At 40.1% G+C, this 20,869-nt stretch overlaps 1 pseudogene across 1 annotated transcript; it reads left to right on the forward strand.

Moving 5' to 3' along the window:
- The first annotated feature begins 220 nt into the window (after positions 1-220).
- On the forward strand, positions 221-20,731 carry LOC309529223 (activated RNA polymerase II transcriptional coactivator p15 pseudogene; annotated as a pseudogene). The gene is made up of 5 exons (XR_014224688.1): positions 221-327; positions 5,408-5,524; positions 8,585-8,740; positions 17,020-17,106; positions 19,564-20,731. The product of XR_014224688.1 is annotated as an activated RNA polymerase II transcriptional coactivator p15 pseudogene (transcript).
- Positions 20,732-20,869: the final 138 nt, after the last annotated feature.

Below are 20,869 nucleotides of genomic sequence, written 5' to 3' on the forward strand. Positions count from 1 at the left end.
GCACCCTGTTTGTTTAATCTGGTGCACAAACACTTTGAGGACTTGGGTTGCTCGGGTAACTAACCTGTCGCTCAGGTGAACAATATGTTTGTTTGGAACAAAAGCCTTTATACAAATGCCTAATGTTGATTTAAGTGTTGGGCTAGTCTGACCTAATTAGATGTGGCAATATTGTGTTCTCTGCAATGTATAAATTTGTTTACCTTCTTTTCTTTCACAGTACTTCCCTCAAAGTAATGCGATATGGCAACCTGCTTGCACCTTTACAAGAAGAGTACACTTCCTCCACTTCTGGATAGGTACCTCCCAGTTAATTCTAGGAATCAGGTAATCTTTTAAAAGTGCCATTGGCCTTGAATGCTTTCAGTGTAGTCATTGGAATCATTTTATGTGAACTCTGGAATAAGTTTGTGTCCTTCCTCTCCTCTTTTTAAGAAAGTCCCATGATATAACTAGCATGTGTTTGTCACATGCTCAACTGATGTTCCTCTTCTCCATTACAAATTTTAATTGTTTTTCAGCCCAAATTCACTATGTACAGAAGTTACAAGGCAAACAAGGAAAAACAAAAGCACTACTGAAATGATTTCTCTGATTGGTGGCTTGCTGTAAATAGATACAAATTTAAAACAGATAAGACTGGGGAGAATCCCAGTTACACAAAAAGGGAATCCTCTCATATCCTCCATCAAGATCTAGGCCTAGTATAGCTTACGGTTGCCTTTGGACTTGTTGACCATTGAGACATATTCCCTTTCCTTCAGGTAGTGATAAAGCGGGATATCAAATCCAAACTCCTCCTCTGCTTCTTTTTCTTTTTCTTCTTCTTCTTTGCATGACTCTGTATCAAAGAGGACTAATTTATGCATAATTTGGGGAGTTTTGGTCACAGTGAACGTGGCCATGAGGCCAAAAAAAGTTTGGCTACCTTGATCTAGTCTGATGAAGAGTTCTGGAGACCACAAAAGCATGCACCCTATTTTGTGATATTTCTGATAAAGGTATTGCCCTAACATGGATTTTGGAACGGGGGTGGGGAATTACTTTATAGCAGCGCTGATAACTCTCCCAATGACCCTGTATTAATGAATTACCTTTATTACCATGAAGGTACACGATGCTATTTCAGTGTCTGGGGTGTTGTCAAAGACACAGATCTGTATGTAAAAACTTTTTTTTTTAGTCATTTTCTACTCTAAAACATCACTTTTAGAGCCAGAAACACCTTCAAAGCAAGAGGCAAAAAGGATCTGTTACAAGTGCAAAGAGGATGAAAGTGGCATATGTCATACATAATATTGCCATAGTAACGAGGCGATAAATATAGCCATTCACTGCAAAGTGTGGAGGAAGGATGCAAACAGGCCCCATTTATTAACTCTGAAGTTAAATGTAGTTGAGGCACCCCTCCTAAGTATTGCAGAAGCAGCGGTGACTTGCAAATCCAGTACACCCAGGTTTAAAAAGTGCATACTTACATGATCATTGATAGCTGGAGTGGCCCAGTAGACTGGCAGGTCTTTATCTTCCCCACCCACTATGGACAACTTTGGCAGGTGGGCAGGACCACCTGCATGTCAATCATCTGGCATCATAATGTCATCAGATGATTGACACCTTTCAGAAGTTCAAAGGAAATTACTATAGAGTAACCTCCTTTGAAGACTGACTCCTGGTGTGCCTGGCTCCCTTTAGCTGAGAGCTAATGGTCGGTTAGAGGCAACCCCTTTGAAATGGTCTTTGGAGCTTAATTTGGCCAACAGACTGGAGGCTCACCATGTCTGAGCTTGGGGCAGGGGCAGGGGGGAAATCAGACTTATAAACTACAAATAAGCCCCTTGTTACAGCTTTAAGTTCAAGTGGGTGCTTTTTCTGAAAAGTGGAAGAATGCTGGAATAATGATATAATCATATGGCACACATCTCTGATCCCAGTAGGGTGATGTTATCTTAGGAGCCTACTCAGAAATGCACCCCATTCACTGGAACCGAGATATTCAAATAGTTGTGAAATGTGCTGGTAAGGGATGATATTATTCTCCTTTAAGGTACAGTGTCCTGGTTTTGCCTTGAAAAGAGCTGGAAGTTAAAGAGTTGCACGTACAATCCCTAGAATGAATCAGTCTTTCCTCTATCTGTCTATGGTGTCTCTTGGGGCCCAATCACATAACTAGATCCATAACTAGTTCTCCTATATTAAAAGCAGTTAAAAGCAGCTGGACACTGTGGAGTAGAGCCCTTTCCACTGCACTGTTTTCCAAAATCAAATCCCTCAACCCCACTTTTATTTGCCCTGCTGTGGAAGAAACACACGTACCGTTTAAACGTTTACCTTTTCCTCTATACGAAAAAGCAGCTTTTGGAATTAAGCAGTAGATCTGTGACATGGCTGAAAGGCCACAGCTGGTACCTTGACTTTTGTGTCAGAGTCTGTCAGCACTTAATGCTGCCCATCAGTAGAAGTCATAGAATTGTAGAGTTGGAAGGGACCAGAAGTGTCATGGAATGCAGGGGACCCCCTGCAATACAGGAATCTTTTGCCCAACATGGGGCTGGAACCCACGACCTTGAGATTAAGAGTCTCATGCTCTACTGTGCTATATGCATAACACCATTGAATAAACCGCAATCATTGAATTCTGTATTGGCCTAAAGATATGATACAGAGATGCTGTGTATAGTGTGATGAGATGATGAAGCATATGATTCTATTTTAGCTGGGAGCATGAAAAATACTTTTTGAGTTGCAGCAGCTACAGCTTGTCTTTTAGAGTCAGGCTCCTTGACTGCAGAACATCCCTGGGTTTGGCTTATCAACGTGTTCCCTTCATTTTTCTCCTCTCAGTCCAATGTACTGAAGTGCAGACCTTTCATAACTGCAACTCAGTTTTTCTACCATTATGGGAAGATTGAACTTCCTGGCTACTTAAAAATTTCCTCCACCACCCTTTCGACTTTGTTGCCTTTGCAGGGCTGCTCCATCCCTCTGGCCCCTTTTGTAAACTCTGAGGCTTTACACAAGTAGACCTTTCTGGGAATGGCCAGGATTATGCATGTTTGCAGTGTGTCCTTGGTAGCAAAGAATGCCACACAATGTGAGGAGAGTTCTTGCCAATCTGAGCAATGTGCTTATTAAGCAGTATGTTGGTTCCATCCAGAGACAAAGGTTCCTTCTATAAACAGAGAGGGGAAATCATGTTAAGAACTTTTTAAGTTTGGAAAGGTGTCTTATATACAAGTTACTCTTTATAAGTACTTTTGTCTTACTTACGTCCTTTGAGCTTCATTTCTTATTTCTCATTGTGTTTTCTCATATTGTTTTCTAACTTATTTGCAATGCATTATTCAGGAGAATGAATATGCTCAAGTTTCTGATACTGACAATAAATGTTTGCCGTGCACGTGCTTTCTTTAAAAAGAAAAAGGAATTGATTTTCTTATTTAAATGTGTTACCCCAAATTCTTAAGTCATATGTTCCTCTTTCATTTATTTTATCTGGGAGCCAGTAGGTGTAAATGATGCTCTTATTCCATTTTTTAAAAATGTAGCGTTGATCATATATTTTATAGAAAGTTCATTTCTGCTCCTCTTCTCTTTAAAGGAGGCACAGTTTTGCCACGGTAACACACACCACCAGATTCAGATTTGACAAGCAACTAAAAAAAAATTTCCTCAGAACACTGAATTTGAAGACAAGTTTGGTCAACTTCTGTCTACCTCAGATATGCACTTCAAACATGACACAGGCTATTAAAGATATAGCTTCACCCGTTCTGCATTGCAGGTGACCACAGTTAATCCTGCACAGCACCACGTAGGGGTGATTTAGGGTCATGTATGTGATGTGCAATGGGACGCAGGTGGCGCTGTGGTCTAAACCACAGAGCCTAGGGCTTGCCGATCGGAAGGTCGGTGGTTCGAATCCCCACGACGGGGTGAGCTCCTGTTGCTCTGTCCCAGCTCCTGCCAACCTAGCAGTCCGAAAGCACGTCAAAGTGCAAGTAGATAAATAGGTACTGCTACGGCGGGAAGGTAAACGGTGTTTCCGTGTGCTGCTCTGGTTTCGCCAGAAGCGGCTTAGTCATGCTGGCCACATAACCCGGAAAAACTGTCTGTGGACAAACGCTGGCTTCCTCGGCCAGTAAAGCGAGATGAGCGCTGCAACCCCAGAGTCGTTTGCTACTGGACTTAACTGTCAGGGGTCCTTTACCTTTACCTTTATGCTATGTGCAGATTCCAGGAGAACACCAGGTTTATTTATCCTCGAAGCCAGTGGCATTTCTCACACTTATTTACTGAATTTAGCTTGTAACAGTTAATTTGTGCTTTGCTAACAAATGCATTTTATATCCCTTTTAAATGGCATCTAATTACTTAATTAGTGGTTGGGTTTTCTTGGAGTTGAATTTCCGATCCTGCGTCTTTTGACGGTATTCTGTTTCAGACCGTTTAAAAACACAGACCAGTGAAACGGAACAGGTTTGCCACTTTTCCCTTTGCCTTCAACATCTGCATGGCCAGCAGAAATTAAATTGTTGTGGCTTCTCCTGGTGCAGAGATGGAGTAATGGGAAACTCCAGTAAGACCCTTGTCACTGAATGCAGCTTTGCAAAAAATATCTTGGACCCTTTCTTGTGCATGTAGGTCACCTCAGCATAAGGCAGCACATAGGTGACCTGTGGCAGCTCTGCTGGTCCATTTTTAGAGTTTTGGTGTACATCAACTTTATGGAGTTCTAAAAAACAACAACACCGTGTTTTCCAAACAGAAAGTGCATCCCCAGGTCAATAGTACAATTTCAGGCCTGCATGTTGTTGTTGTTTAGTCATTTAGTCATGTCCGACTCTTTGTGACCCCATGGACCAGAGCACGCCAGGCACTTCTGTCTTCCACTGCCTCCTGCAGTTTGGTCAAACTCATGCTGGTAGCTTCGAGAACACTGTCCAACCATCTCATCCTCTGTCGTCCCCTTCTCCTTGTGCCCTCCATCTTCCCAGCATCAGGGTCTTTTCCAGGGAGTCTTCTCTTCTCATGAGGTGGCCAAAGTATTGGAGTCTCTAGTTACAGTCCTGGCACAAAGGAGGGCTATTGGAGCATGCTTTCCATTTACTGGACTGTGATGCTGAATTTCCAGTGTTTAAGATTCACCCCCCAAGCATCCTGGCCTCCCTTACATATAAGAGAGACCTCAAGCCATGTTTTTATTTTTTAAAATCCGCGTTGCACTTGAAAATATGCTTGCAATGTCTTATGGGGTGGGAGGAAATTTGAGTTACCTTTCAGGTGTACATAACATGCTTGTATCATCTGATACCATGCAAGAGAAAGTGAATATTGTGTTAGGGTGAGAGGCAAATTTAAATGCAATTGCTTGATTTCAAATTTTGTGTACTTTGTTTTTGTCTAGAATGGTCCGAACCTGCAAATGATAGAAACAGACAGTAAAAGGAGGCCAAGAAACAACAAACATGTTTTAAGTGATGAAGATAAAGATGAGCTCATCCAGTGGTCTCTGCAAGAAAAGGTAACAGTCCACCATGATAAATGATGTGTTTGATGATTTCTCTACTTGTGAAGGTGCAGCTTAAAATGTGTCCAGAGAAGCTGTTACTACAGGTAGCCCATTTTCTGTATCTTGAATGTGGGATGGAGCCAGTTTCTAAGCTCTGTTTGCTAGCTAGGCATGGACCCCTACGTCATGGCTGATGGGGAAGGACAGAGACTTTTCTACTGTTCTGTGTTGTTATGGCAAACAGGAGCATTTGACTAATATGCAGCCAGCCCATTCAGTATGCAGGTTCTTCAGATGTGGATAGAACACTTCAATCATGCTGAGAGATCCTAGTCATATGGGAGGAGCTTGTATTGATTCAGTTTATACTATGCCATTGTTGCCATTCCAATTTTCTTTTGCAAGAAACTAAAAAAGAATAGAATTTTTATTTGTTGACTGAGTCTTTAAATTGGATGGGTGGAGAGGGGAACCTGGTGTCTTCCATAACTTGTTGAACTAAAACTCCCAGGATGCACTCCTAAGCCAGTGGCTAGAAATTATGTGGTGAGTGGCCCTAGCTAAACTGGCATTATTGTTCAAACAACAAAACAACCAAATAGTTGTGATCAAAAGTGTCCTTCTGGACATTCTCAAAGTCCGTGAGCTGCAAGCAGTTCCTGTTAAGCACTGCTGTGTGAGTGTTTAAATGACCCAACCAAGCAGACAGAGTAAATTACATACTCCCTCTCACCCCTCCTGAAGAAGCAGCCCTCCCAGTGCTCATTCCATGAGACAGAGACATGTGATCAGACCCTGTTCATGTTGGGTCATTTTGCATGTTCTCCCAGAAGTGTTGAGCTGGTCAAAAATTGGCAGCTCCCACACTCCTGGAAAAACGATCAAAGAGGGGCATGTAAAAGTAAAAATTGCAGTTTTCCCAAGAACTCACAAATTGTTTTCAAATCATTAAAATCAGTGCCTGCCTGTCAATTGGAGTAAAACTGTTGTAACTTCCATAGTTGTAACTTCTCAGTTGCTCACTGTGCATTAAAGAGAAGTTAAGTGAGAGATTTCTGTGTCTTGATGTTCAGTGGTCCAAAAACTGCTGGAAGGTGAGACAAGTATGTTTTCTGAATAGTTGGGTAGAACTATTTTGCTTCTCCCTCAATAAGGGTTATACAGACCAAAGGAAGTTGATTCAGGGAAGAGATCTGGAATACTCTGCAGAAATACTTTCTTGTGTTGAATTGCTAAATGATTTCATGGTTGTTTGTTCATTCATACATACGTTCAATTCATAACCCATCCTTCCACCAAGGAACTGGTTCTCCCTTTCCCCATTTTATTCTCAAGCACAACTGTAAAGCTGAGAGACCATGACTGGCCCAACATCACCTAGTGAACTACAGAAACCTGCTGTTATAGGAACTGTGGTGTCTTCCAGAATCATTCAGAAAAAGTATGATTTTATCTCACAAATAGGCAAAGGAATAAAGCTACACATTGAATGAAATTTGGATTTTTGCATCTAAGCACTCAATAGCACCATCTGTTGGAGGCTCACCATAAGTACCTAGCATTTATTATTTCCACTAAAAAGTACAAAGTTGTTACGGCAGAAGTGCTGTTTCAATGGTTAAGGTTGGAATTTAGGGTTGTTAATGTAATACAGAGGCTATAATTTATTGACGCTATGAAAAGACGATGCATCAAAAGAAAAAAGAAGAAACATTTACAAAACACCTTTAAAAACAATGACTCTGACATTGTGCAGTATTGAAGGAATGTCAGTTTTAAGGAGAAGTATATGCCAGTAATAAATCTTAGCCTGTGTTTCTTTTGCAACATGCATTCTGTCATCTAGACTTGTATGGAGCAACAAGAGTTATAATAGCAATTTATCACAAGAAAAATGGTGCGACTATTGAAAGGGGTATTAAAGAAGCCACATGGCTTCTAGTACAAATGCTGTGATGTTTCACAGAATATCCTCTTCGACACGGAACTACACTTTGGTGGGTGTAAGGCTGCATGGCACAAGAAAAAAATGCGTATTTGGGAATGCATGGATTAAGGGCAGCATAAAGAGGATTTATTGCCATATACTAGAGCAGTGTTTCCCAACCGGTGTTCCGCGGCACACTAGTGTGCCGTGAGACACCGGCTGGTGTGCCGTGGGAGGGAGGCGGGCGAGGCGGGCGGCGAGAGGCGGCGGCGGCGAGGATCCGCGTCGAGCCGGGGGCGGCTCCGCGGTGGTGGTGCCGAGCGGCGGGGCAGCGCGCGCAAAAGGGAGGAGCGCGAGACAGCGGAGGAGGAGGAGGCCGGCATGTCCGGGCAGCAGCAGCAACAGCAGCAGCAGCAACTCCCGGCGACGGCTCCTCCTCCGCCCGCTATCGCCGCCACCACCACAACAGCCGCCGCCGCCTCAGCTGCTGCCGTCCCTCAGTCCCTCGCTCTGCTGCCTCCTCCCACCCCGGCAAGGGGAAGGGAAAAAACGTTCACTTTTGTGCGTCCCTCCCGGCGTGACGCTGCGCGCTGACGTCACGGGGCGGGGCTTTAATGGTGGTGTGCCGCGAGATTTTTTTCCGGTAAACAGGTGTGCCGTTGCCCAAAAACGTTTGGGAAACACTGTACTAGAGTAAAGGTGTCACATTGATGTAAAACGAATTTACTCATCCCAATTAAAGTGCAATAGAAAGACATGACGGTAGGTGGCAGTGAAGAATTGCACTAGAGGAGGGCCCTGTTTGGAGGGGGAATAATATTTTCTTAGCAGTAGCAGGTTATAGTTTGAGTGCTTGCAAAATGTGATACCTTTCCAAGCTGAAGCACTTTTTAGAGGGAAATGACCTGGATCACGCATTTGTTGCAGTCTAAATTGATTGCACGGAAAGCGCTTTGGTTAGCTGCATCTACCACCCTGGGAATTCTGTGTAAAGGATTTCAAAGCACCTCGTTTGGCAATGCAGAAAACTGCCAAGTGGATCTACTCTTGCAAATTCCCTATCATGGTTTCCCTGCAAATTAAACACCTCTGGCTTTTTCCATGAGAATCTAAAAATATAAGGCTGAAAATCTCTTTCATTTCAGCGTTATCTTGAAACCTATGAGAACATGTATAAGCTGAAAAATTTATTGAGTAAACGCTACAGGACGTTGTTGAATGAGAAAGTTAGAAAGCAACGAATTCAGATCAAGATGTCTGATCTCAGAGGCCAACAACTTCTTAAACACAAAACGAAAAAGGTAGGAGATGATATTCTGTAGAAGGAAAAGGAGAAGTTGCCTGGTTGACATTTGCCCAATTGAGAATTTGCATTGACTTTGAGGTCTTATAAATCATGGCCACAGAGAGGAGAAAGCTCTTAGAGTCCCCCCCACCAAGTGTTTTGTTGATTTTGTGCAGAGTTATACAATAAAGTCAACATTACTTTTTAGAGTTGTCTAAGCTTTTCATAAGCTAGACGAAAGGGTTTTTCGGTTTTTGCGTTGCTTCACTAGACGAATTTCCCTATGGGCTTGCTTCTTGTTCGCTTTTTTCTTAAAGCCGCTTGAAGAGGCGCAGTTGCGACGGACCGTGCTTCGCAAGACGAAAAACATCGCAAGACGAAAAGACTCGCGGAACGAATTAATTTCGTCTTGCGTTGCACCACTGTACATGCCTAATATAAATTCAAATCCAAAACAGATTGGTTATACACATATAGGCTCTGTTCAGAACTCTAAATTGCGGGTGGAGATCATGTGGACCTCCAGAAGTTGCTCAACTCCAATTCCCATCATCCCTGACTCTTGGCTATGTTGGCAAGGATGGATTGTAGTCCAGCAACACCTGCAGTTTCCCAGGTTCCGCATTCCTGCTCTAAAGAAATTCACATAGGGTAGAGATGGAGTTTGTTGCTGTGATCCCACTGCCACCTTCCCCATAGGCACCCTGTGCAGCTTGAATGTCTGGGGGAAAAGTTTATGTTGCAAAATGAGCTAGTACTTGAATACGTATGGATTACTTGCAGAAGGCCAAACATAGAATATGTACTTGTTGTTTTCACACTGTAGTCACAAGCAAAAAACTTGTACTTTCTGACGCACAACTCAGAGAGGCATTTGTGTAGGGGGGTGTGTGTTTCTGCTAGCACCAAGCAGTGCAAATAGAACTGTACAAATAGCTTGTCATCATGTTGCAGAAATGGCAGCACCCCACAAGATAGTAATTCATATGCTTGTTTTATTTGAGATGCTTGTACATTTTTTATCATGTTCTAAGGCAAATTGCTGCATTTCTAAAGACTCCTCTGCAATTTACAGGATTGAGCTTCAAATAAAACCCCCCAAACATTCAGGTCATTAAGAATAAATGCCAATTTTTAAATGATGGTGTTTTCTGGTATGTTCAAGGTTTTTAAAGCATTTTATTTATTTTAAAATAAGTTGTTAATTGTGAAGCCTGAGAATCCAAAAATAAAACAAATGAAACTGGTAAACTGAAAACACATTGCGTGCATTGACTAGTTTGGAAGGAATTAAGCACACAGAGAGAAATTGCTTTTTCTGGTTTAACTTTGTATAATATAAGATGTAAATATTGTCATTTAATGGCTGCAATCTTCCTTGGTGTTGAGAGTGCCTATTAAGTATAAATCCAAAATGAATTTCTTCAGCAATGCACATTTGGACCTTCCATATACATTGTGGGACTTTGATTATACTTTAAAAAATATTAATAACAATATTGCATTTTAAAAGGCTAAAAAGACACTTCCTTCTATTTCTGTTTTCTACTGCCGAGTCAATACATTTCTATTTTTGTGACATAAATGGTTATAAAATTAACTTTAGAAAAAACTGTTCCTGTCTGTGCACATTTCTGAAATATTTAAGAACTGAAGCAGGTCAAGCAGAATTGTTCGTCAGGTTTTCAACAAGTATTTAAACAGCCATCACAAACATAGTTGCATGTTTAAAAAATGAGATTTATTATTCACACCAACTATGCACAGTTTTTGTCCAATTAATCATAATAACACAGTGAACAAATACATTATATATTCTAAAATAATCTGGAACCGCTATGTTGAAAAGGCAAGTCGGTTTTAAGAGGCTAGTTGAGTTACTAAGCAGACTAACTCTTTATAAAAATAAAGAGTTGCTTCTTTCATTTGACTCCTCATATGACTCTGAGGAGCAGAGCCTGAGCTTTTTACTGCAAGGTGGGAGGAAGACGCCTTCTGTCTTGAGAAGGCTAATATATCAGGCTGTCTCTACAAACTGATGTTAAAACAGAGACTGTAGGCTTATTAGCATCCTATTAATATGTGCATAAAATGTAGTATGTGTCTCAGCCCAAATACACAGATTGGGAAATCAAAGAGAAATCCTTCACACCTTTTGCTGGCTTCATCCTGAACTTTTATTTATCTTAAAACAACTTCCTTAAGAGAATTTCCTCTTCTAAAGAAAACACTTATCCATATTTAACAGGCAAATTCTGAATTGAACTATCTTTATAGTTGTGTGATCACCAAGAGACCAGAAACTCCTTTAATTGTTATTTTTAATGTTGACATGAACGGAAAAGTCATTTTGAATGACAGTTTGGACTTTGCTTTCATCTGAAAGGAGAATAATAATTTTAATAACAACTTCAGTAATTGCGCTTAAAAAAAGTTTGTCTTTCTTTAGAAAACATCAGAAATAAAGTATATACCATTTCTGAACAAGAGTTCTCTTCAAAAAATAAAGCTTCAATAACTTCAGTCAGTGAGAGAAGTCCTGCTGGAGGCAGGGATTGGCCAACAGAAAAGAACCGTTCTAATTTAATTTGAATCTGTTTATGACACAAGGGGTTGTATCAAACAAATTTCTGCTCAGTGTAGACAAACTGAATAGATCTACGTTGGACATGCCCATAAGCCCTAATGGGTCTACTCTCAGTATGACTAACTTTGGATACAACCCATTAGTATGTTGTGTCAAGCTTTGCAAATTTCCTTTTGTTTTGAAATTGCCTAGTATTACTATTTATAGTAAACGGTGACAACCAGAATGCTTACTTCATACAACTGCATTTTGTACAGATTTCACTCAATGTATTTTTTTATACAGACAAGTTCATGTTAAAAGTGTTAAAGTAAACTTTGCAGTAACACTGACCCCTGCAGTGGGGAAACAAAAAACATCATATATCTACAAACATGTATTGTGTTTTTGTGTGTGGAACTTGAGATGAGGCTAACGCTTCAAAACAGTATCTATCTCTGTGTCGAATTTTCCCTTCTCCCATGGGCGGGGGCAGGGGGGCAGCTGCCCCACCCCAGTCAAGTAGATCAATAAAAATACAGTCGTAGCTTGGATCCCCAATGCCTTGCGACTCAAATGTTTTGGCTCCCGAATGCCGCAAACCCAGAAATGAGTGTTCCGGTTTGCGAACCTTCTTTGGAAGCCAAATGTCTGACGTGGCTTTGATTGGGTGCAGGAAGCTCCTGCAGCCTTGGTTTTTGAACGTTTTCAGAAGTTGAATGGACTTCTGGAACGGATTCTGTTCGAGAACCAAGGTACGACTGTACTTAACTAACTGAAGTTCTGCCTCCCTAACTTAAAGGCTGCCCCCCACATAAATCCTAGCTACACCCATGCCCTGCAAACATCTGGGCACCTTTACACATGCCGAAATAGCTTCTTTCTATGCTTTTCCCAACCCTACCAAAGGCAGCCAATGAGATGTGCATGAGGGAGAATAAACACCGGATGATAAAATAGTATGGGAGAGTTAGCCAGGAAATGGGAATCTGTGAACGAAAATACAATTCAGGAGTAGTATACTGCCCTATACCTGTAGATTTCAGGGTGGTTCACGAGGGGTACGGTCCATTGCTCTGGCAGAGAAAGTAATTCAACAGATCATTAGGGGTTCCAGGAACCTCAACTGTATGTAGATGACTTTTACAGTGCTCTCATATTTTCCAGTCTGCCAGAACTCTCTAAAAATCTGTACTTGAGAAAATATTTGGGAAATGCAATACAGGTCCCATGCAACACATTTGGGACTTCAATGCAGATTGTGGTTGAATGGGCAGCTTTGGTGGGTTGTGTAGTTTTAGTTTGTTACATCGTTAGTGCTGGATGAAACAAGACAGTGTACTTCCAGGGTAGGGGGAATGTACTAATAGCTCCATTGCAGGTAGCGAGGAAGCAGCAGAGCTCAGCATCAAGATCAACTTGGGAGACTGGGGAAAGTGCTTTTAATTGCACCATCTTCCATCCAGTGCTCTAGATGTCAGGTACCTACGAAGGCACAGGTGAGCGAGGTAGGCCTCTCCCCTGTGGTCTGATTCAGTGGCGTAGCGTGGGTTGTCAGCACCCGGGGCAAGGCAAGTAATTTGCGTCCCCTAACCTGTGGATTTGCGCCCCCTAACCCTAACCCCCAGATGTTGCGCCCGGTGTGGCCGGGCCCCCCTGCACCCCCCACGCTACGCCACTGGTCTGATTACACTTGCTGCTTCCACATAAGATGGAGCAGCAGTTCCAAAGGAAGGGAATTCTTACAGCCATTCCCTTGTGAGACACAGGGCCTTGTAGTGGTGGCATCTCCCCTGAGTGAGATTTGGATGGCTTCCTTGTAATGTACTTATTTCAGTAGAGTTTTATGGTGTAATTCTGCTGTGTGGGGTTTTTGTTTTTGAAAATAACTTTTGTTGGCTAGTTTGTATTTTTTTAACAACATGATTGTTGTGTATTGCATTTTTCACTGTTTTAAACTGCTCTATAATAGGGATGGGGAACTTGTGGCCCACCAGATTTTTCTGGACTGCAACTCCCATCGTCCCTGACGAATGGTCATACTGGCTGGTACTAATGGAGTCCCAGAACATTTGGAAGTCCACAGGTTCTTCACCTCTGCTATTTAAGCAGAAGAGTGCCATATAAACATATTTTTTATTATTAGTAATAGACAAACAGGGATACAGCTCTTCCCTGGCACTTGATATTTCATGCAGAATTATAGGTTTGTGGTTCAAGTGCTCCACCACCTGCCTGCTTAGGCCCAAATGTACTCCTGCTGTTTCATATTTTAAAATATTAATGTAAATTTTCAGTTGTCCACACCCCAACCTAATTCAGTATTTCTTTATTTTACATTTTTAGCTCATTTTACAATGTATATAAAACCGAGAGAACAATTATATCAACATGCAAAAAAGATGTAAAACAAAACTATACTATAGGCACATAGAATGAGTAGTCGCATATGAGTTAAAATAACAAAGTCCAAGTAAAGACTATCAATCTTATTAGATTGTATCGTTCCAGATTTGCCAAGCTGGTGACAAGGGTTGTCTTGAAAATATATGCTATTTTCGTAGTATGTCATGAAGGAATGCCAAATCATATAAAGTGTCTGGAGGTTCCAGTCCTTGTCAAAATCTCAAATTATGTGTGATTTTCTCCATTATAGCTATATTGCAGAGTAAGTGATATCCAGGTGCCCAGTATAAGATTTTGGGCTATTTTCCACTGAGTTGCAATTACTATTTGTGCTGCCGAGATCATTTATAAGACCATTTTTTTTTACCAAATATTTTACATTGATATAATCAAAAATATCCAATAACATTAATTTTGTACAACAAACAATATTTCCTCTAGAAATATTTATCATTTCTGTCAAAATTAAATTCCAAAAATCTTACACCAGCTGACATTCCTACCATAAATGATACATATTATAATATGTACCAAGCTTATTGCAGCCCCTACGACAATTAGGTGATATAGAAGAAAACATGTTTGACATTTGCAAAGGAGTGTGATACCATCTGTGTAATAATTTTAATGAGTTTTCCCTAAGAAAACTGTCAACAGATTTAAAGGGTTGTGCTTCACAAATTTTATTCCAGTCCTTGGGAAGAATTTGTGTTCCAGTATCTAGTTCCCATGTCTTTTGAAGGGGTTCCATAGATCCATAAGTTACACTAAGCAATACAGAGTACAATTTAGAAACTATTTCCCCTCTCTCTATCCATTGTGCTTAATAAATTTCCAATTTTTTTAAGGGTCTCAGAGCTTGTGGCTTTACATTTTATTTTATAATAAAACTAAGAATTTGATTAAAATAAATCCAGTGTGTGTTAAGATTTGACAAAGTTTATTTTATTTACTTAATAGATATAGGTTGATTATTGCTATAGAACTATCATAATGTGTATTAACCTTTGGATTCCCAGTGTTCAAATTGCTTATCTCTCCCTGGCTGGACTGTTATTTCTTTTTGAATGCTGTATATCACAGAGACACATATACAATCGCCTACAGCAAAGTGTGGACCTTGCAGAATTTTTCAAATAAAACAGAAGGGCTAGCATACAGGCAGCAAAGCTAACAGCATCCTAAAGGCAACAATCAATTTACTATGCTTACTTTGAAATGATACCACTCTATTGTAACAAGAAAGGTAGCACAGCATTGCAACAGATGCGGGAGGTTGCAAAATGGATGAATTGTAATTCTTTGGGGATAAACACAGCCACTCTGCACATTAGGCATGCTAGCTGTATGTTCTGAGGCTCAATGAGCCAACCAAGGAGGCTCAAAAACACTCTGCAAAATTGCATATTCTACCTCTCAATGCTTTTTCCAAATCTTTATTTTGTTGTTCCTCCTTGCTGGAAGAGTTCGGCAATAAAGCAGAGCTAGGCTATGATGAAATGACAAGGAAATACAGGCAAATGCTCTTCTCTCTACCATTTGAATTTCAGTAACTTTATTGGTACTATAAAGTTTTAAAGTGCGGAGAAAGTTAGAACAATCAAGCGGTAGTAAAAGGCTGTGCGTCCCCCCCCCCTTGCCACCCCATAAAGGCTTGCTTTAGCTTTCATAATCCAGTTACAGGTCCAGTGCATGAACCAGTTTCTTCGCTTTTTCACAGGGGCCTGCTTCAAAAGGAACTGCTCTTAAGTTTATATTTTTCTCCAGTGTTACCAAATTAATGCCTAAATTTTGATTCACTCACATTTAAGTGCCGGTTCACTTTTCCCCCATTTATAAATAATTAGCACAACAGCAAAAGTCCTATACAAAAATGATGTTATAATGAGAAGAGTTAAAACAATTTAACAATCAACCGTTATCAGCCTACCTTTGATCAGTAGATGATGAGCTTGTTAAAATAGTACCTTCCAAAATAGCCTATAGTTGCTAGGAGACAAAACAAGGGATCAGGAACTCTTCAGTTTGAATCTTCGCTTTGCCATGTACCCACTAGATTGCATTAAGCAGGCCAGACTTTCCCAGTCACAGCCACTTGTCTGCAATATGATCTCAGCCCTTCTTTAAACTTCCATGATTGTTGTCAATGTCAAAACAAGATATGTGTGTGTGAAATGCTACATAAATACTAAGTAGGTGAGATTATTGGTTTGTTTTTATTATATCTTGCTTTTTATTATATCTTGCTTTTTATGCTGTGAACCGCTCTGAGATCTATGTTTGAAGGGTGATCGGTATACACATTTAATAAACAAATTAACTCTGCATGGTAGTCTGGTGTTATTATCCTCTTTTCGCAGTTGTGGATGGGGACGAGGCTGAGAATATAGGGATTTTCTCAGGTTAATCCATGACTTTGTGGACGTGGGGCTGTAACTCACTGGGAGCTTGCATGCAAATAGTTCTAGGCTCGGTGCCTGAAATTGCTCATTAAAAGGATCAGGGAAGAGGTGATGGGAAAGGTGTTGTAGATGCTTTGCTTTCAGAACAGATAACACTGGGCTCGATGGGCCAGTGGTCCAACTCAGTGGCCTGCTTCAGATGTAACAGAAAATGGTCGTTTCCTCCTTCTTGACTGAGTCATGGCAAGTTTCAGGCTCACTTGTTTCCTCTCACTTCCTTTTTTGTGCACCGAAAACATTTCCAAGTGAACATGTTTAGGACTGAACTGTATGCTACTTATGCCTTCTGCTGAATTTTGATCCAAAAATAATTTTTCTTCCATTCCGCCTTTTTGAGAGTACTTTCAATAAAGAAGAGGCTTGAAGGGTTGCTTTTTTTAAAAAAAGTAAACATTTTCTTAACAAATATTGCTTTAAATCTACATAACTGTTGTACACGGAAGAAAATGGACAAGACAAAGGAAGTTCTTGCCTCTGCTTAATTTCTTCTTGCCTCCAAAGTATTTTCCTTTGGGCAGACAGTCATTGTGCCTTCTAATGACACAAACTTGAAGGGAAGTAGAAAAAAAGACTACAAACAGGTTTTATAAGCCTATCAATGGGAATATGTGGCTACAAATTGCTGAGTAAATGGAACAGCCTGCTTCCTAAGCCTGAGTCTCTGAGTCTTATGTCAAAGCATTTGGGGTGGGGCAAAAACACCAGGGGGTGTTAGGGATACCTGCTGAGCCCTAATTGGTGCCCACTGTTGTTAATGGCTTCCTGTGGCTGAATGTTTACTTGTCATTTGTTTTGAGCTTTGTTTCCCAGCTACTAGGGAAAAATACTGACCAATTTTTTTTAAATCTTCTTTTGAAAAAGTGTATCTCCGGTCCCAGAGTGCCCTTCTGCAGTTTGTCTCATGATACAAAATACCTGGAGTCCATGCCACATTCAAAAAGTTACCTGGTAAGGTACAGGTCTCAGCTTGCTCTTATTATTGTAAGTGGATGGTTTTAGACTATGTTATAAGGATTAGAAAGTATCCCAAGAAAGATTGCTTTTTTTTTCTTTGGAATACCCTAGTGTTCTCTTTTATGGGATGTTGGTTCTGTATCTGTCATTGCCAGCCACATACGGCAGAAGCGATTAATGTGAAAGTGAAGTACTCTACAGATCTGGACTTCAAGCAGCCAGAAACAAGCACTTCCAAATCTGATTCCTATTAAGTGTCTGGAAGTCGCCTTGGTTAGTTAGTTTATTATAGTCACACATCCAAAAGCATCCCAAAGCAATTCACGTATCGAGAGTTTTCCAAAAGCAATTTACAATAGTGAAATGTGAAGTGCCTAAAAATATTATATAAAACACTACAGCCATAATGTTCATAGTGTTCATCCGCAGAAAAAGTAATCTAAAACACAACACAATATGTCTGCTTGCTCAGCACAAGATGAACACCAGTATCACTGAGCACTGAAAGCAATTAAATCCTTTCTGAAATTCATGGGCATTAAAGACTTCTGTGTATCCAGACAGCAAGCACAGTATAGCTTAACATTGATTTCAACTTTCCCAGGCCTCTCACCAGAAGAAGGACAACAACTTCCAACTGTTTCCCATTGTTAATATCTGTTCAAGCCTGCCTACTACCCCACGATTGTTTGTTAGCACTAGGAAAATTATAAACTTGAAATTTAAAAATTGGCTACATAGCTGTTGGCAGATATCTGCTTTAAGTTACAGCATCACTAAGGAGTAAACAGTGGGTAAGACTCTGACCTTTATGCAGATCTTCTTGATGATCTGCTGCCCTTATGGAGATTTGTTTTGTTTTGTTTTGTTTGAACTACAAATTGATCTTAAACAGCTACTCACATCTCTTTGTGAAAATGCAATTTATCTTCAGGAACTAGTTCTTAATCTACATATCTTAAAGTACTTTCTCAAATGCAGATTTTCACTTTTGGATACATAACAGGAAAACATTTCATAACCATGAAGAAAAATGACTTTCAGTTCAAAAGTAGTGTATGCACTGATGCTATATATATTATTGCATCTTATCATTACGTGCAATTTTCTGTAATGGTCTCCTTCCCTGTATGCTATGTTCTGTTACTGAGTTGTTTAATTTGATTGTGGGTATGTGGCAACTTTAACAGATTCCTTGCCTATTCTAGGAAAGTAGTCCTGTTAGTCTGTAGCAAGAGACCTTTCATTCATTGTTGAAGGCCGCGTGGTCTTCAATTTGAATTAGCCTGATCCTCTATTCCCTTTTCCTCTTCTATGAAGAAACCCTTTCTGGGATCCCACATTTAAATTCTTCCCTGGTCCTCTTGCTGGCCCTAGTAGGACCAACTTGGCCAGTTAGCCCTGGTGATCATTTGATGTCTACTGACTGGTTTTTTTTTTCTTTTCCCAAAATGACCCCTGAATTTTTGAATTTTATTGATATTGATGCTGCATTTTATGTTGTATTTTATGCTGTTTTAATCAGTGTTTTATATTTGCTGTCAGCCGCCCTGAGCCCGGTTTTTAAACAGGGAAGGGTGGGGTCTAAATAATAATTTATTAATTTTTAAAAATTGTTTAACTCATTTGCTTCCAACTCACTCACTGCAGAGAATGAAGTAAAAGTAGCTGAAGAGATGTCAAATATATTTACCTTCTGTAGAAAGAAAAAGAAATTTACACTCATGAGAGCAAATGAAGAAAATAAATCCAATTCATTCACTTGTTTTATTCTAGGTATTGTCTGTTTTAAAGGGGAAAACGAGTAAAGCTAGTCTGACATTATATTCATTTTTAAATTCGTAAATAAAAGTTTCTTTGAACAGATGCAGTTAAGAAAGGATTACATGTTGTAACTTTTTTGACTGGAGTTTGTCTTGATATATTAAAACAAACTCCATACAGCTTATAGTTTGTCTTGGTATATTAAAACAAACTATAAACTGTATGCCTAAAACCAATATTTTAAATCAAGTTGTATTTGCTTTCAATTAGAAGCCACTTCTGTATTTAGCACACAACATAAAATGCAAATCCTGTTAAATTGACAGGGATCAGATATATCCTGCTAATGTGATGCCCTTAATCTGCAGGCAAGTAAGCGGCCACAGTGGGACTAGGACACTCTTGTGCCCCTGCTTTTTAGCTAATGCATATACCATAAACTGCAAAGAATACTAGAAGGAAACACATATTTCAGCACTATGCTTCTGGTTTCGTTACAAGCATTGCAAAATCCAGTCTAGCCAGCAGTTTCTGTCCACCATAAATAGCATATGCAAAAGTATCACAGTTCCCATGATTCAGTATCTGATTAATTCGAGATGTGATACTTGATAAAATAAACCGTGTTAGATTTGGTTTTGGTGCTTGTCCGTATGCCTCTCTTATTCTTTCTCATTTTCTCCTAAGATTATAGGATTGCAGAATGAATTAACTAAACTTGGAATCTTAAAGAACCAACAAGACAATGAAAACTTTTGGAAACTCATCCAGGCAGGCATTCATGGTTCAGAGTTCAAAGAAAAGCTTCCAGATATAAAGGCAAAAGGCTGAGTATCTTTATAATGTTTTCATTTTAGAACAGCTAAAAATGTCTCATCCCCATAGATAACAGTGTAGATTTAATGAACTTGGTGGGAAGCAGATTCATTCAGATCAGAGTAGTACCCTCAAGTACACACTTGTATTGAACAACTGCTTTCCCTGATGATGACGTTTTCCTTTGGCAGTCTCCCCCCCCATCAATTTTGTTATTCTAGCTAGGGCTTTTTTTGGGGGGGTGTTGTTTTTGAGATTGTACAACCAAAAACAGCAGAGTCTAGAACCCCACCTGAGAGGGAGCTCCAGGAGGAAAATTGCAGGCAGGAGAAAAGTGGCCTTCTCCTATCTGCCTGCTCTACCCTAGAAACTGCCCCCTCTAGATTCAACTTTGCAGTGAAGCCCACTCACATCATAAAGAACTCATAATGGATAAAAAAGGCAAGCCGAGAGGAAGGCAGTGAGAGCAGCGGGCTCTGAGTGGAACAATGCCAAAATCAAAAGAACTTGTGTCTTCAAGCTCATCTGCCAGTGATTTGGATGGTGAAGTTGACAAAAAGGTGAAAGGGGGAAAAACAAGCAGTGCCTGAAAAGCCTGTGAAGAAACAGAAGACTGGTGAAAGCTCCAAAGGTGCTGCTTCCTCCAAGCAAAGTAGCAACAGAGATGAGAATATGTTTCAGATTGGTAAAATGAGATATATCAGTGTTCGTGATTTTAAAGGTAAAGTCCTAATTGATATTAGAGAATACTGGATGTATCAAGAAGGTGAAATGCAACCTGGCAGAAAAGGTATCTCTCTAAATCCAGAACAGTGGAGCCAGTTGAAGGAACAGATTACTGATATTGATGAAGCAGTAAGAAAACTGTAAAGATGAGCCATGCAGAAACTCTAGGTTTAAGTAGTCTTTTTACATTAGCATTCATTTTCTAAACTATTTGTTTTCCAAGCTATTGTATATTTGGATTGCAAAATAGTTTGCAAGATGAGTGCTTTTTTAATGTACATTAAAAGTGTATTCTGGGTGAAGTTGAAAAAAAAGAGAGCTCATAACTCACCTACTCTCAGAAGCCAGAAACATCATAGCCAGACACTAGAGAGACCTGTCAGGTATCAAATGGACCGATGATATCAAATAGTATGAGAAACAGCCTTACTAGAAAAACTAACCGATAAAC

Source organism: Podarcis vaucheri, assembly GCF_965113315.1.
Source record: "Podarcis vaucheri genome assembly, chromosome: 3".
NCBI classification, from domain to species: Eukaryota; Metazoa; Chordata; class Lepidosauria; order Squamata; family Lacertidae; genus Podarcis; species Podarcis vaucheri.